We start from the raw sequence: 16,083 nt of genomic DNA, 5'->3' as shown, positions 1-16,083 counted from the left end.
CGTTTACGTCAGCCTGACGTCAGGGCGTGATGACGTCACGGCCCACGCGCTCGCCGAAGCGTAAACTGGGCTCTTTCGCCTCACAGCTTGGGCCGCTGGAGTAGGCAGAGAGGGCTTTTCTCTTACCGGTGCTGACAGACGCAAAGGGAGGATGTTGGCGGCTGCTAAAGCTGAAGAGAAACGCCGCGAGGGTGGCGTGGGGCTTGGAGTCCGACCTCTCATCTCGCGCCCCAGGAACCGTGTGGCTGACGCAGCAGCAGGCAATGAGCATTTTTGAGCGGAAAATAAAGATTTCTGTGGAGGTCATCGGACGTAGAAGTCATTGGAAGCACAAATGATTTCAGTCATTGTGGAAAGTGTGGGAAAAAATTTTATCCTCATCCAAAAGTAGTCAAGATGAAAGGCTAGTTTTGAGACACCCTAGTGCACACTTTTATGGAAGGCTCACCATTCTTACAAGTGACTTTCTCCATTCCTGTATTCATTTATCGACGACCTGCTATGCCACAAGCAGTGCCTACCACAGCAGGGTGATGCTGTATAACTAAAGGAGGAGCTGTCACTAATGATTAAATAGTGATTCTCACATTCCACCTCTCATTTTTTGAGGATTATATGAGGTCCAAAATGTAGTTGTTCCAAGAACCAAAAAACGTTTCCCAGTAGAAGAAATGTTCATTGTTACCCAAGAAAATTGATAGTCCTGTAGAGGGAAGAAATCCAATGACGGAGAGCAGTACTGATACAGTACTTAAAAAATTCCTGATAGCTACTTATTAATGAAAATGACAGCATAATGTACCAAATACTTTCTAAAAGCCTTGTTACTCAGGTTACTTAAAATCTAGGAGGTAGATATACTGTGAAGATGTGCTTACCCTGAGTGAGTTTTACCCTAACATCTACCACTGATTTTGTTTCTACTAGTTCAAAGATAGACAGTAATTAAAGAACTGAAGACAAGATTAAGAGCCACAGACAGCCAACCATGTGACCAAGCACAGCATGCTTATGAGAAGCACAAAGGATTTTCATCATCCTTATACTATTTCTTTAAAGGGTAGTGAATGTAAGACTTTGCTTATTTTGTAATAATGGGGGTTTAGATTCAACGCACAGTTCATCCAAATGCATTGAGCACATCTCTGAAGCAAGATCACTCTGTTCTGAGGCTAGCTTTGTAGTACAGTCATGCTTCATTTAACTGGAGATTTTATTTTTCAAGTATCACAGAGTGTGCTTACGCAAACCTAGCCTAGATGTCTATTACACACCTGAACTACACAATGTATACGTATATGTAATTGTCTATTGTTCCTAGAGACACGAACAGAATGAGATTATTGCAAATGTAAGAAATATGCAATCAAGAGATGGCAAGCTCAAGATGATGAGGCTGCTCCCTAAGTAACACAGCATTCTGTTTCATAATAAATTTGTATAAGTACAATGAGTATACTCTAAATGATTTTTTTTTAAAAAGAAAATAAAGAAATCCCAACTATTCAGGAGAATGAGGGAGGAGGCAGGCATCAATAATGATGAAAAATTTTCAACTCTTTTTGTTCATTTAACGTATATTTATTATGGCACTGGATGTTGATCCCAGGAGCCACTGAGCTACATCGCCATCCCTTTTGATTTTGAGACAGGGTCTTGCTAAATTGTTTAGGGTGGCTTCAAACCCTCAGTCTTCCTACCTTGACCTCTGGAGCTGCTGGGATTGCAGACATGTATTGGCATGCCAAGATCACAGTGGTCCATCACTGATCAAAACCTTGTTATGCCATATATGACTGCAGTTACACTAGCAAGAATGCTACTTACTGAGTACTCTGTGTATATAAGGAAAGGAAACACTTTAGGGAAGGCAGAGTATCAGCTGAAAGGCTACAATTCACTCTCATTTAATTTTATTGGTGCTTATTCATTTGCGTATTTCCTTAAGACCAATTTCTTTTCCACTGAAAAATGTCACTTACACTGTCCAACCATGTAGCCATATGGGATTATTTAATTTTGAATAGATCTTAAAATTCTATTGATATATTACAGTAGCACATTTCATGTACTCAAAAGTCACATGTGACCACCATGTAATACAGCACAGATACAGTACATTTTCATTATTGTAAAAAATTTAGTTGAACAGGCTGGGGAGATAGCTTGGCGATACCTGCCTGGCAAGCACAAGGACTCGGGTTTGATCCCCAATACCACAGGCAGTGCCACTGCGCTGGCCACCAAAACTGGGCATGGTGGCACATGACTGTAATCCCAGCACTGAGAAGGATGAGACAAGAGGATCGCTATGCACCTGAGCTATATAGTGAGACCCTGTACCAAATAAATAAATATATAAATAAATAAATTTTTTAAAAAAAATTTAGTTGGACGGTGACAGACTGTCTTAGTTACTTTTCTCATTGCTGGGATAAAATACCCATCACCCAAGGTTAAATGAGAAAAGGTTTAGCTCACAGTTTGTAAAGGTTTCAGTCTATGATCAGGTGATTCCAAGGCAGGGTGGCACATGGCAGAAGGGCAACCATTCATGGTGGCAGAAGACAGCAAAAGCAAAAAGAAAGGAGGAAGGGAGCTTGCCTCTATTCCTCCCTTATGCTGTATACAGGCTACCCACCCTGGGACAGGTATAGCACTCAGACCCTTAATTCCAGCATCGCACTGGGAATCAATCACAAACTACATTCAGCTGCCTCCATAAAGCCTAACCCCATGACTACATGAGGCTTTGGGGATACACTGAGACACAAACCATGACAAGACTCAGTGAAAGTTTCAAGGGAAAAAGAACATGTAAGTACTCTTTTTTAAAGGGTAGCAAGAAAAAAAATTACTAAAAAGGATGAAATGTGCCAAGAGTATTAAAAAATAAATTTAAAAAACTCACCAAACCTGTCCTGTCCCCCCACCACCATTCTCTGTTGATCTCAATTGTTGCCTCTATCTCTTGCCAAGTGTCTCACCTTTTCCGCACTCCATTACTGCCCACTGTAGAATGGAAGTACAATTTAAAATATTCCCAACATGGGCACATACTGAATAAAATTTTGTTATCTTGTTCTTAATTTTTTTTCTGGGGCTGAGGACAACTCTAGGAGCCACACATATGCTGGGCATATGCTCTAGCACTGAGCTATAACCCCATAATTCACCCAATGTTTTTAGTTTTTAGGTCATTGAAGTTTCTCTTTTAATGTGACTTTTTAAAAACAACGCATTAATAATCAAATTCATTTCTTTATAACTGACCCTTTATTGTTTTTAGCTTCTGGGTCAGTGACCCTTGAAAGAAAAAGGCAATCTCTAGTTTTTAAAGTGTTTGAAAGGACTGAAAGTTTTCTACATGGCCTACCGACCTCTGTGCTGGTTTATGAAGATACAGTCACTGCGCTTTTGTTACCTTTAGGATTTACCTAAGATGTTTATTCAGCAGGATGCTGTCATTTATCCCACTCATTTTAGTAAGGTACTCCCCTTTTCCCCTCTACCTAGGAAAAGTGTGTGAACTACATATTTAGTTAACAAGTCTGGTAAGATTATCAGAAGTCTACTCAAGACCACTACTTTTAAAGGGAGCTCAGGACTCTACGAAAGGAACAAGACAGGGTTGGCACCAGCTTCCTTCTTATCCCATGAATCTCAACACAACGCAGTTCTGTCTCCTGTAATGTTTGAATAAATGATTACAAACAGGCCCACCCAAGGTTGAAAACATAGCCTATTTTGGGTTTCAACCAACACAAGCACAGAATTGTAAAAGGTAACATGTACTGGGCTCCTTTTAGTTGCCAGGCACTTCACCCACAATGTCTCATTTAATTGAGAACTTTTCCAAACATAACTAGGTCAGATCCTACTTACTGTTCACTTTCATCCAAACGATGGCCACGGCTAAGCCGGACCCACATGAGATCACAGAAGTGTACTTGGACTCGGGAGCTAAGTGCAGGCACCTGACCTCCCATCGTGCCTTCGCCCACTCTGCCCTCAGTGGGCGCCTGCAGAGCATAGCCCACTGTGGATTAGAAACATATGTACAGACGCACGAGGCATTTATTCTGTGAACTGAACTTCGCTTCAGACTTGACTTTCATCATGACGCTTTCCAGGTAACTTCCGGTTTTCACAAAAGGTCAAGGAACGGCTTGCTTTACTTCTTCTGACACATAGTCTCATCAGCACGTTGTGTGCTGCAGTGTCAGACCTTTTTTTAACTGCTACCAACTTCCTGGACTCCTGTATAAAGCTGTTTTGCATGAATGAATACCAAATCAATAGGAGGTGAAGTCAATCATAAAATATTTGTGGGTTTGTGCTGTATTTCTAATTGACACTGTGTACACTGTAAACATGAATAACCAATAAAATAAAGATGGCAATGTCTAGCATTTCTCTCTAGTTCAAATGCTTTTTCATCTATACAGAAATAAATTATCAAATTCATATTGTATTTTATCTTGAGACTATGATTGTTGAACAAAATTTCCAGTGAAAATTTCCAAAATTTCCAACTTTGGCCCTTACATAAGTGTCTACTCAAAATATGAAAAGTCATGCTGTACAGCAAAACATTTGATGATTATAAATTTATTTCCTTGTAGCCTGCTCACTACTGATAACAGCTTTATCTAAAAATGTACTGTGTGCCAAATATGATATTTGTTATATGAATATACTTTAAAATGCAAAAGGAATAAAGTTCTTTTTTTATTTTTAGGGAAGGATCTACAGGGTATTCAGGGTCTTACTACTAGATCAGACTCATAGTGATCTGTCCGTTTAAGTGCATGTCACCAGCCCAGTCTCAATTGCCATCTCAGCACACCCCAGGGACAGGGCCCACAGGGCAGGCCCAGGGATTGAACCCCCAGCCCAGCCTCTGCACATGCTTGCAGGTACTTTAATCCATTGAGCTATTTGGCCAGCCCTAGGACTAAAGTTCTAATGGCACTAAGTTAACACTCTGGTAGTAAATTTGGTACTCAAAATAGGTACTGATAGCTGTTTTAAGAGACTAACCTGAGCCGGGGATACAGCTCAGTGGCACAAGCACCTGCCTGGTGAGTGGAAGGTCCTGAGTTTGATTTCTGGGGGGGGGGAGAGAGAGAGAGAGAGAGAGAGAGAGAGAGAGAGAGAGAGAGATCTGTAGTATAAATCACTCATAGCATCCAAAAGCTCATCTACAACAAGCACTTAATAAATGTTAATGAATTCAAAGACCAAAAGTTGGTAATTGCCTTATATGTTTAAAAACTTTTTTAGAAAACAGTATTCATGTACATGGCTAATGAGTTTTTTGTTGTATTTCTGAAATGTCCACACAGTTCTAATGAGGAATGTAAGAATCTAACTCACACTAGTTTTGATATGTGATTGGCAGAAGTGATTCTGTTCTCCCTCAGTTGAGATGAAGTTCATGTTTCTGTACCTATAATTTTAGGTGGCTACTGGACTTATAGGGAACAAAGGAAAGAATTTTTCTTGACATTATGGCTCTATCAGTAGAAAGATTTAATGTCATTAACAAACTGTGAGTCATCAGTAAGATTGTTTTGAACTATTGATATAGAATATTTAATGTCAGATCAAAAAAGGCAAAAGATTAAAACTATCATAGTAGCCTATTCTACAAGGATGTAAGGCCAATAGCACTCTAAAGCACTTCTGGTAAAGCATCAATACACTTATTACATTTTAAACTCCTTAAAATATTTACAATTATTATAGATCCCCAGATCCCCATCTTCCCGTTTCTTCAGTATTTCAGACCTCTTTAGCCTCCCCTCTTCTGCTCCTCCCAAGCATACATGTACAGCCCAAACTCAGGAGAGAGAACTTCTGCTACCCCTTTGCCCCTTACCAGTGATTAAATCAAGAATGAGCCTATGACATGAATTTGACCAAAGAGACTCAAAAAGCTTATGGTGAGTTTTGGAGAATTATTCTAAGCACATGTATTTAGTATCTGTCACACATCTTACAATGTTTAAAAGCTGGAAGCACTAAAATGTGAAATAAACTAATTAAAGCTACTTAACTGGTGGAGGATGTGGTCCTTTGATGATCAAAATGTCTCAGTGAAGTTCTGTGGGCGGTAACAAATTAAAATAGTATTATAGATGTATTCTATTTATTAATTTATTTATTTTTGTATTTTTTTCCTTAGGGAAGGGTCTACAGGGTATTTAAGGTCTCACTACTAGATCGGACTCATAGTGATCCACCTGTTTACGGCCTCCCAAAAGCTGGGATTACAGGTGTGCGTCACCACGCCCATTCTCAATTGCCATCTCAGCGCGCCCAGGCGCGGGGCCAGCACGGCAGGCCCGGGGATCAAACCCCCAGCCCGTGCCTGGTTGCAGGCGCTTTAATCCACTGAGCTATTTTGCCGGCCAGCCTGGTGTATTCTATTTAAATAGCAGCTTAAATAAACATTTTATTAGTTATTTCTGTAAATGCATACTGCACTAGAATTACACGACTATCTGACAGAATCAACAGAGGAGCTTAAAAAACCTTCACAGAACCTCTGACAGGGATGCTGAAACTCTAGAAAGCCAGAGAAGCTCGTTCGTTCAGGTTTACCACTTGACGGCAGCTGGTTCAGCCCTCCTAGCGGTGGCAGCACTGCATGCGCGCAACAGAGGAGTTGGTAGCTAGCAGTCTATTTTAGCTACCAAAAGGAAGAGGTGGCTTTTGCTCCCAACCTTCACTTAGAAGAATGTCAGGAAATGGCCTTCTTTGGCATCCCTTGAGTTCCACGCGCGCCCCTGAGGCCCGGAACCAGGCCCTGTAACTGTCTCACTTTTAGTTAGGCATGTGCCTCTTGACCAACAGCAGGGACTAGGAAAGACCAGACGAAACGACACTTCCCTTTCTAACTACACCTCTAGAGAAGTAGAGGCAGAAGCAGAAGCAACAGAGGAAGGGCAGTCCTGTCCCAGAGGAAAGGAAGTGTGCCAAGCAAAGTAAGCGCTTTCTACGTACAGTGAATTGAGAATGAGAATTAGCTTGGGAAACAATTTAAAAGATTAATCAGTGACTCTTGGTCTCTCTTCCCACCTATGGTAAAGTCTCAGAAATTTTTTGTTTTGTTTGTTGGAGTAAGGGTGTCACCACTTAGGAATGAACCCCTGTTCTCTACTACTGTGTTACATCCCAAGGCTTATTTTTATTATTTATTTATTTTGAGACAGGTCCCTGACAAGTCGAGAACTTGACAAGGCAGGCCTTGAACTTCTAGTGCTCCTGCTTCATCTCCTTCAGCGATGGACTTACAGGGGTGTTCTCACCACATCTAAGAACATGCATTGAAAAAGAAAATACTATCTAAAAGCCATGGCATGGCCATATAATTTTACCTGGAGAATCACAGGTTCAAGGTCAGCCTGACCTTGCCTCAATGAAAGAGGGTGGAGGTATAGCTCAGTAACAGGGCCAAACAAAAACTTCCTAGGAGTTTATGGCATGTATTCTAGCTCTGGAGAAATAATGCTACTTATATATTACTTATAACAAAGACGTGTGTGTGTGTGTGTGTGTGTGTGTGTGTGTGTAAATGAGCAGCAGCCTTACAATAATCACAAAATAAATGAAAAACACAGTTTTCATTTTCTCTAAATCAAAGTTTAAATTAATAGCAAATTTAAGAATTTTTTGACCTTTCAATCAAATGGGGGTAGTTTTGTATTAAACTACCTTGGTGTCATCTTTGTTTTGCCTTTCAAGCTCAATTTATCTGCAAATCTACAAACTTCAAATTATGTAAATACCATAAATAGCTGACTGGAAAAATACTTTGCTCACATGTTCTTGAGAAAGATCTTGGGTTCTGGGGTCTGATGCCCTTGGGCTTTTGAGTCAGCACTTAAGAGAAATCTCTCCTGTTAGTATGCCGAGGAAATCCGGCAGCGAAGATTTTAAAAATAAAAACACTGGTCAAAACGCTGCTGGGAGCGATGACGGCATGCGGCACCCCGGCCCTGCTATTCCGCCTAGCCTTTCGTGCAGAGTGCACGGAGCCGCTCCGGAGCCCAGGAAGCGTCCCGGCGACGCGGGCGGACGGTGCGGCCGACCCCTGCGCACTTCTGGACTGAGTGAGGGCTTTCTGACCCAGTGTTACCCCGTTCTAGTAACGAGGGGACACCGCGGGCTCACGGCCCGTCCTGCGCGCTGGCGTGACTGCCCGCCCCGCCGCCCCGGCCGTAAAAGTGGAAGCTGGCGCCGCCCAGCCCAGCACCTGCGCCGCCCGCGGCCAGGGCCGCCCGGAGCACGAAGTGCGTGCGGCCGCCGGCCTGCAGGTCACGCAACCGAGCCGCCGCCGCCCAGGCTTCCCGGCCGCCCGGATCCGCTCGCGTGCCGGCTCGGCCGCGTAATCCGCCCAGGAATCCGACTCGCGGACCGACGCCCCCGCCCCCCGGGCGACGCCCCGCCTGCGCGCCGCGGTTTCCCTCTGCGACGGTGCTCTGCCGCTCGGGGGAGGAGGGAGCGGGCGTCGGGCTGGACTTGGATGCCGGGACCCTCGGCTGCTTCCGCTCTCGCTGCCCCCCGCCCTCGGCTGCCCCCCGCCCTAGGAATTCTCCACCCCCACCCCGCGCTCGGCGCCCTCCTCGTCCATCCGGCAGGGACCCCAAAACTAGGCACTATCTCTCGGACCTCGGTGCGCGCAGCCTCGTGACCCGGCGCCCTCCCGGTGCGGAAGAGGGGGCCCCCGTTCGTCAGGGCGGAGGGGCAGGGCCGGGGTCACGAAGGTCGGCGTACTTGGGGACCTCGGGGGCCGCGAGCTAGGGGCAGGGCCTGGGGGAGGGGCGTCGGCCTTGCAGGCACTAACGCTCGGGGCGGCGCGGGCGAGAGGAAGCCAGTGTCGTGACGGGCGGCGATGAGATCAGGCTGAATAACCGCAGCGTCGGGGCGGGAAATGCTTGTAGTCACGCAGCTGCTGCCAGGCCCGGGCACCCCAGCGCAGGCTCCAGCCGCGGGGTGGGGGATGGGGTGCGGCAGCTTTTCCCAGCCAGGGCCAGCCTGGGCCGCCGAGCCCCTCCGAGGGCGGCCAGGGAGCGGGAGCCCAGAGCAGGCCGGCCCAGGGGGTTCGCGCCCAAAGGAGCAGGGTGCTTTTAGTAAACACGCTTGCGAAACACATGGCGAAAATCACCGCTGTGAATCAGTGCTGCACACTGTGCCCTCAGTAGGTAACTTGAAAAATCACTGTAACATTGAACTCAGAGGTCATTAAAATATGCCTTTAATTTGTTACTTCGTTTAACAGGCAGTACACAGCTTGCATAAGCGTGCATGAAATTTAATTTATACACCCAAGTCTGGAAGCATGGTTTGGCAAGAGGAATAATTGTGAGTTCACTAAGAGTCACGGGGTACAGTCAGATTACTTAAAAGGACAAGTGAACTGGAAAAAAATCAGCTCATGACACGAAGAAGCCATTACATTCATCTTTTCATGATCTTGAACATCTTGTACCAAGCCGACTATAATATACAGCAGAAATTTCTAATTAGACTTAGAAAATGCAAGTATTCAGCTGTTGCAGACAAAAAAAAAAAAAAAAACACAGCCTAATAGACATGTGAATAACATCTGTAACATAAGAGTCATTCATATATCTACACCCCACCTCCCCCAGTTCCGGGGTTTGAGCTCAGGGCTTGCATGCTATGCAGGCGCTCTGCACTGAGCTCCAGCCCTAGTCACTGCAAAATTTTTATATTTTAGTCACTTAGCGTATGTATGATTCACTGGTCGATTTGCCACTGTGTAACCATTAGAATTAATCACACCACACAGAAAAATCTCTGCTCTGATTTTATAAGCATTTCTTTTTTTACAGATTATAATGTTGATCTGGATTCAGTAAGGACTTATCTGAGTCTGTTTAACAAACTGCCAAATTAGTGTATTGAAGGAAAGAATGAGTGAATGAATTTATGTATTCATGCATTACAGAATACTGGTGGCAGTATTCTGTCACGGTTAAGGCCGCAAACTGAAGTGACCTGGGCCAGTTGTGCAGCCCTGCCACTGACTTAGGTGTGATCCTAGTGTGGTGGCGAGAAGGCTCACAACCTGCCTACCTCACCAGATGCAGTGCCAGCTGTACCTCACCACAAGTGCTTTGAGTCTTTGGGAAGAAATAAAGATGATATACTCAGCTATAGTAAATAACACACCACTAAGGCAGTTGCACCAAGAATTACAAGAGTATACTGTATACAGCTGTCCCAACAGTTTTCTAAGTGTACATAGTCATGCACTAATCCAGCATAGAAGGCTGGATCCTTACAGAAAATATTTGGCATACGGAAGCTCCGTATCACATTGTTCAGCGGATAGCTCATGATATGCAATCAGTGTTAGAAATAATATTACTCTAATATAAGAAATAGAATTATATGTAAGTAACATTTATATATTATTCTCTACTAGTATCTGTGGTGATGGTGTTTTCTGACCTGAGACCTGGCCTGTGAAGTGCTTTGGAGAAAACTTCATTTTTGATGACTCAACCTAATATGTAGAAACTTCTTAAAATTAATTTTTTGGTACATTTAGATATACACAGTAACATTCATCATAGGGAATTTGTACCTGTACGTGGTATATCTTAATTCTTTTAATTTGTAGAATCTTGAAAACAGGAACTCCTTAGTGTGATTTTCTTACTGAACGACTAAAGGTTTAGGATTAGGATTATATTCAACATATTAAGAGAGCCTCTGTGTGTGCTAGGCTTTGTGCTAGGGCATAGAGCAATGACAAGGCAAAACATTATTAATGGTTAAATATCTTGGTTCGCCATAGGAATACTATGCATACTCCTTGTGTATGAAAATATAAAACCCTGTCTCTCTCTCTTTTTTTTTTTTTTTTTTTTTTTTTTTTTTTTTTTTTTTTTTTTTTTTTTTTTTTGTGGTACGGGGGATTGAACTCAGGACCCTGCGCTTATTCTACTGAGCTATCTCCCCAGCCCAATCCTGCCTTGTTTGAAGCTTTTGGTAGAGGACTTTTGAGAGGAAAGGGAAGGCACCACTGACAAACTTTCAGATAGCACCATTTGGCAGCCTTTAGCTGGACTCAGAAGGCAAGTGCTTGTCCTTCATTTCTTCTGTGTAGAAAATCCTAAGACAGCACACAATTCGTTGCTTTCCACTGCTGTCCTTGTCACAGCTACCTCAACTCTGTCAGTGCCCTCTCCCAGCAAGTGAAGTCCTTGTGTGCCCTTGGTGCTGGGATACCATGCCGATGTTCAGATTGCTGACTGCATAATGGTGTGTGGTGGAGGATGGGGGAGGTGGTAGGCACTGAACTCCAGTTCTAGCTTCCTCTCCCAAGGCGTATTCCTTGCATCTACCTCAGCAAGGTTTGTTGTCTTCTGATTTGACAAAGGCACCAGGGAGCTATAGTAGCTTTCTTTGTTTTTCTTCAATATTCTGAAGGCAACTGGCTCCCTTCTGCCCCTTGACTTGTATTTTTGTGTTATATTTAATAGCTTTATTCTGCTCTGAGTCTCAAAAGAGGAAAAATTGGGAGCAGTGGGAAGCCAAGGCTGAAGAAAAAGTGAACCCCAATCACCTTCCAAGGTGTTGATTAATTCACATCTATGTAAATTAACACTAGCTAAGGCATGATGATGCTGTGTGAAATGTGCAGAAAAAGAAAGCAATGATAGAACAACCGCCAACCTTTTCAATTCTAATAAAATGGAAGAACCATCAGCTTACAACAGGTTACCTAAGTCTTGCATTGCAACTGGGGAATGTGAATGTTGTATAGTCAGAAAACATGGCTCAATATTTTGGCTGAGCTCATTGGTAGGATCTGATATCAGATGATTTGATATAGGATGTATGTCCTGCTGAATTCTGGGAATGGCCTTGGGCTTCAAACATTTTCTTGTTGCTAACTTCACTGTAGTCCACTGACATGACATCATGCTACAAACAGTGAGCAATAAGGAGTGCCATGTCAGGATGTAGTGACGTGGTTAGTACAAACTTTTTCAGGAGAGATTTGCAAATTGATGAGCCTCAGCTAGACCAGAGGAACCATGTGGTTTTGAAATCCTGGGTGGATGGACCACACCCTGTATGTATCTTAAGTCTTTGGTATCTGCAGTGCTGTGAAGGGATAATTACTGCCCAGCAACTCCAGGAACAAAGTTAATTAAATCTTTGTATGATTTGTTATGATAAAATGAGAGTTCAGCATTAAAATGTTCAAAATTTTGTGTACTATAAATGTATAGAACAAACCTGGAATTAATGTCATAGGAGGTATAAAATGATTCAACTGAATTAATGCACTTTAAAATATAGTTTCTAACAATAATTAAGCAGTCAGTTTTGTAACAACATAGAGGCCTTAAAGCAAATGAGAAATATGAGAGAATATGATTCTCTGTGCTACCCCATTTATCATTTCACTTACCAAATAAAGATTGCTGTGGTATTCTTTAATTAATGTCTAATACTTACCAAAGCCTTTAAAAAATGTTGCTTTCAATTTTATGTGGCTTCAAAGTGGAAAAACCAATTAAAAAGTGGTAAGTAAAATATTTCATAAATGTTGTATCTGCCAAAAATAAGAAAATGAAAGGACTTGTGGGTTTTTATACACAGAAGACCCTTCATACATTTATAGTAATAAATGTAATTTATTTCTGTAAACACACAATTCTCCACCTTGAGACAAATGTAGACTGCAATTTCTTGTTTGAGGACAGAGACTACTACTTTTTGATATTTGCGTTCTAAATACCACCTAATATGTGATGATGGTTGAAGGAATCAGTTAATGATTGAAAACTCATCCAACTCTGCTTACTCCCCAGGACTGCCTGCTACTCTCCTGATGAGCACCTTCCCAGCTTGCTGATGCTTTACATGAACAGTAAGGAAAAAGGAAGCAATCCAGATGGGAGCCTCCCTGTGATCAGATGTCTCTAACATGAACAAAATATTTGCAGATGTTTCAACAAGTGGAAGGACTGGGCCTTGTCTAGGCCACAGAAAACAACTTCCACACCTTGAGGCTACTACAATAAAGTTATCATCACTCAGCACAGGAGTCTGTTGGAAATTTGAAAAGGCACTCAGCATTGGAATGCTGCATGAATCCAGACTTGCCTTAGGAATGCCACAAGTGATCAGACCTAAGTATAGAAATTAATGTGATTTGTAAAAATAGCAATCAGGATCATGGTTATCTGGAAATCAAATCCTTTAATCACTTTAGACATAACTAATGAAACTAGAAGAAACCATCATTGATTTTTGAGAGTCTCTTTCTAAATTAGTTGGCCTTTGGCTTTTGGAGAGCAAAGTTCAAATTCCAGTTCCTGTCTGACAGGAAAATAAGTCAGACACAAAGTAGATAGTCTGTTAGACTCCAAACTGAAACAGCAGGGCACAAAGAACATCTGAGTCAAAGAAACCTCAGAGTTGCTGAGTTCATTCATTTAATGCAGTATTTTTCATTGCGCCTTTTAAGGCTTTTTTAAAAAAAAGATATTTGTTTTTGCTGGGCACTATAAATAAAAATCTTTGTATTTTCTAATGAAAAAGTAGCAAATTCTATTATGTTTTGTGTATTCCATTTTAGGAGCTCATTAGCTTTCTAGACGTACAATGGACAATAAAACCTATGATTATGGGCACCAACACCTTAATACAAAAGCATCTTAAAGAGTGCTCAGGACTAGGCTAAGCAATTTAGTAACCTTGTGTTCCGGGCATATCACCATCTGACCCTATTTTCTCATCTGTGATATGGTAACAATTGGAGAGTAGTTTTGCTCTTGTGTCAGTAGTCAGGAAAGTATTTTCTAAACCAATTATGTAGAAGCATGGCAGCACTGAATTTGTTCCCTAAATGTCCAACCTTTAAAGTGGAAACACCACCTTACAGTGGTGTGGCTGTGGGACTCAAGTTCTGAAGAAAAGCATTTTATCACACCAAATGAAAGTTTAAGAAAAGTGATAAAGAGCTGGTGCGATAACTCAGCAGAATAAGTGCCTGCTTAGGCAAGTGCAGGGACCAGGGTTTGATCCCCAGCACCACATGCCACACGTGTTCCCCTGCCCCTCAAGACTGGGTGTGGTGGCACATACTTGGAATACCAGCGCTGGGGAGGCTGAAAACAGGAGGATCACTACAAATTTGAGCTGCGTAGTGAGACCCTGTACTAAATACATTTTTTAAAAAAGTGATAAAAACCAATTCAACGAAAAAATATAAGGGGCTGGGGATTTGGCTCAGTGGTAGAATGCTTGCCTAGCAAATTGGAAGCCCTGGGTTCGGTCCTCTGCACCAAAAACAAAAAAACAAACCTCGGCTAAAAAACAATTCAACTAAAAAAAAAAAAGTGATAAGGAATGGAACAATATACTAACACTCTTATTAAAATTGACTAGCATAAAAAGTAAAATTGACTAGCATATTTAGAGTAGGAACAAATTAAACCAAATATTAATGGAAAATTATTCTAAATGAATTGTCTTTTCTGAATATTGGAATACACAAAGCTAAATGCCAATGCTGGCAGTAAAACCTTTTGTGTGTTTAAAGCCAGAAAGCCTACAGAGGTATATCAGACTGGCTGAGTCCTCCTATTACAGAATCAGATCATTAGAACAAAGAAGAAGCTAAAATGTCATCAAGATCAAATTCTTTATAGATGAAGAAACAAACTCAGGATTATTGATTTATAGATCAACAGACATCATCATCATATGTTTGTTTTGTTTTGTTCTGTTTTGAGGTACTCTGTAAGGCACCAGCCTTGGTCTGAAGATTTATCAGCAAACAAGACAGATGTGATCTCTTGCCCTGAATCACAGTTAATGGAGGAGCTGGAACCAGAAAAAAACAAAAAAACCAAACAAACAAAAAAACCAACCCTGTAGATTTCTAATTAAAAGAGATTCCATTAATCACATACTGACCCTATACCAGGCCCTAAGTGTTTCACCTACATTAAGTCATACAATCTACTTATGGTAGGGCAACGTGTGCCTTCGCACTGATAGGGTCTCCTGGCTCCTCTCTTCTGCATCATTTTCTCTGACCAAGAGGAAAATGACTTGTCTGTGTTTAGAAGATTTAATTGAGCCTGAGTAAATCAGTCCGATCTTTTGTTTTTGGTGGGTGGAGCAGCGAGGCTAAGGAAGGTGTGTTCAGTTTTACTCTTCCAGATCCTACTGAGAACCTGGGGCAGAAGATGCTGTGATTGGATAGGTAAGACACACACTGGGGTTTAAAATTAGGAAGCCCACTTAGTCACACACACCAGCCTTCTCATCAAGTGAGTTTCTGTGTGTGTGTGTGTAACTGAGAAGTACTTCATAGAATAAAACAAGCTACTGTAAGCTAACATAGTTGAACCATCAAAAACCAGCTGAGCTCAGATTGCACGCTTGTGCCTTAATGTTCTCTAAGACAAGTCTCACAACAAATACTCTGACCCCACTTGCCCTAGTGCCTAGAAAACAGTGTCTTCCAATGATAGCAATCTAAAGCACCTGCTTAGGCAGAGCACAGCAGCCAGGTTAGATCCCTGGCATGCCCTGCCAACCCCGCCCCCGGGGCGTGCTGAGACTGTGATTGAGACTGGGCGTGGTGACACACACCTGCAATCCCAGTGCTTGGGAGGCTGGAAACAGGAGAATCACTACGAGTCCCATCTACGTAGTGAGACTCTGTAGACCCCATAGACTCTGTACCAAATACATTAAAAGAAAAAATGATAGCAATCTAAATGTAGCAGCTTTTGCCCAATTTCCACAATTTTAAAATTGTGGTGTCCAACTGTTGGGCTTTGGGGGAGGTATTATACATGAGATTTACAGAATTCGAAAAGCTTAGGTCTGAGTTTACTGTGAATGTTTCTATAATTTTGAACCTCTTCTTTCCTTTAAACTGTAACACAGATTACCTTACTGAAATCACATGGTCTTTTAAGGCCCAAAGAGGATAATGGATGTACACATGCTTTTAAAACCATACGGAGTCATAAAAAAAATTTTTTTTAAAAGATAGGTTTAAAGAAA

The sequence above is a fragment of the Octodon degus genome, unplaced genomic scaffold (assembly GCF_000260255.1).
Source record: "Octodon degus isolate 3935 unplaced genomic scaffold, OctDeg1.0 scaffold00115, whole genome shotgun sequence".
Taxonomy (NCBI): Eukaryota; Metazoa; Chordata; class Mammalia; order Rodentia; family Octodontidae; genus Octodon; species Octodon degus.
This window is presented reverse-complemented; position numbering follows the sequence as displayed.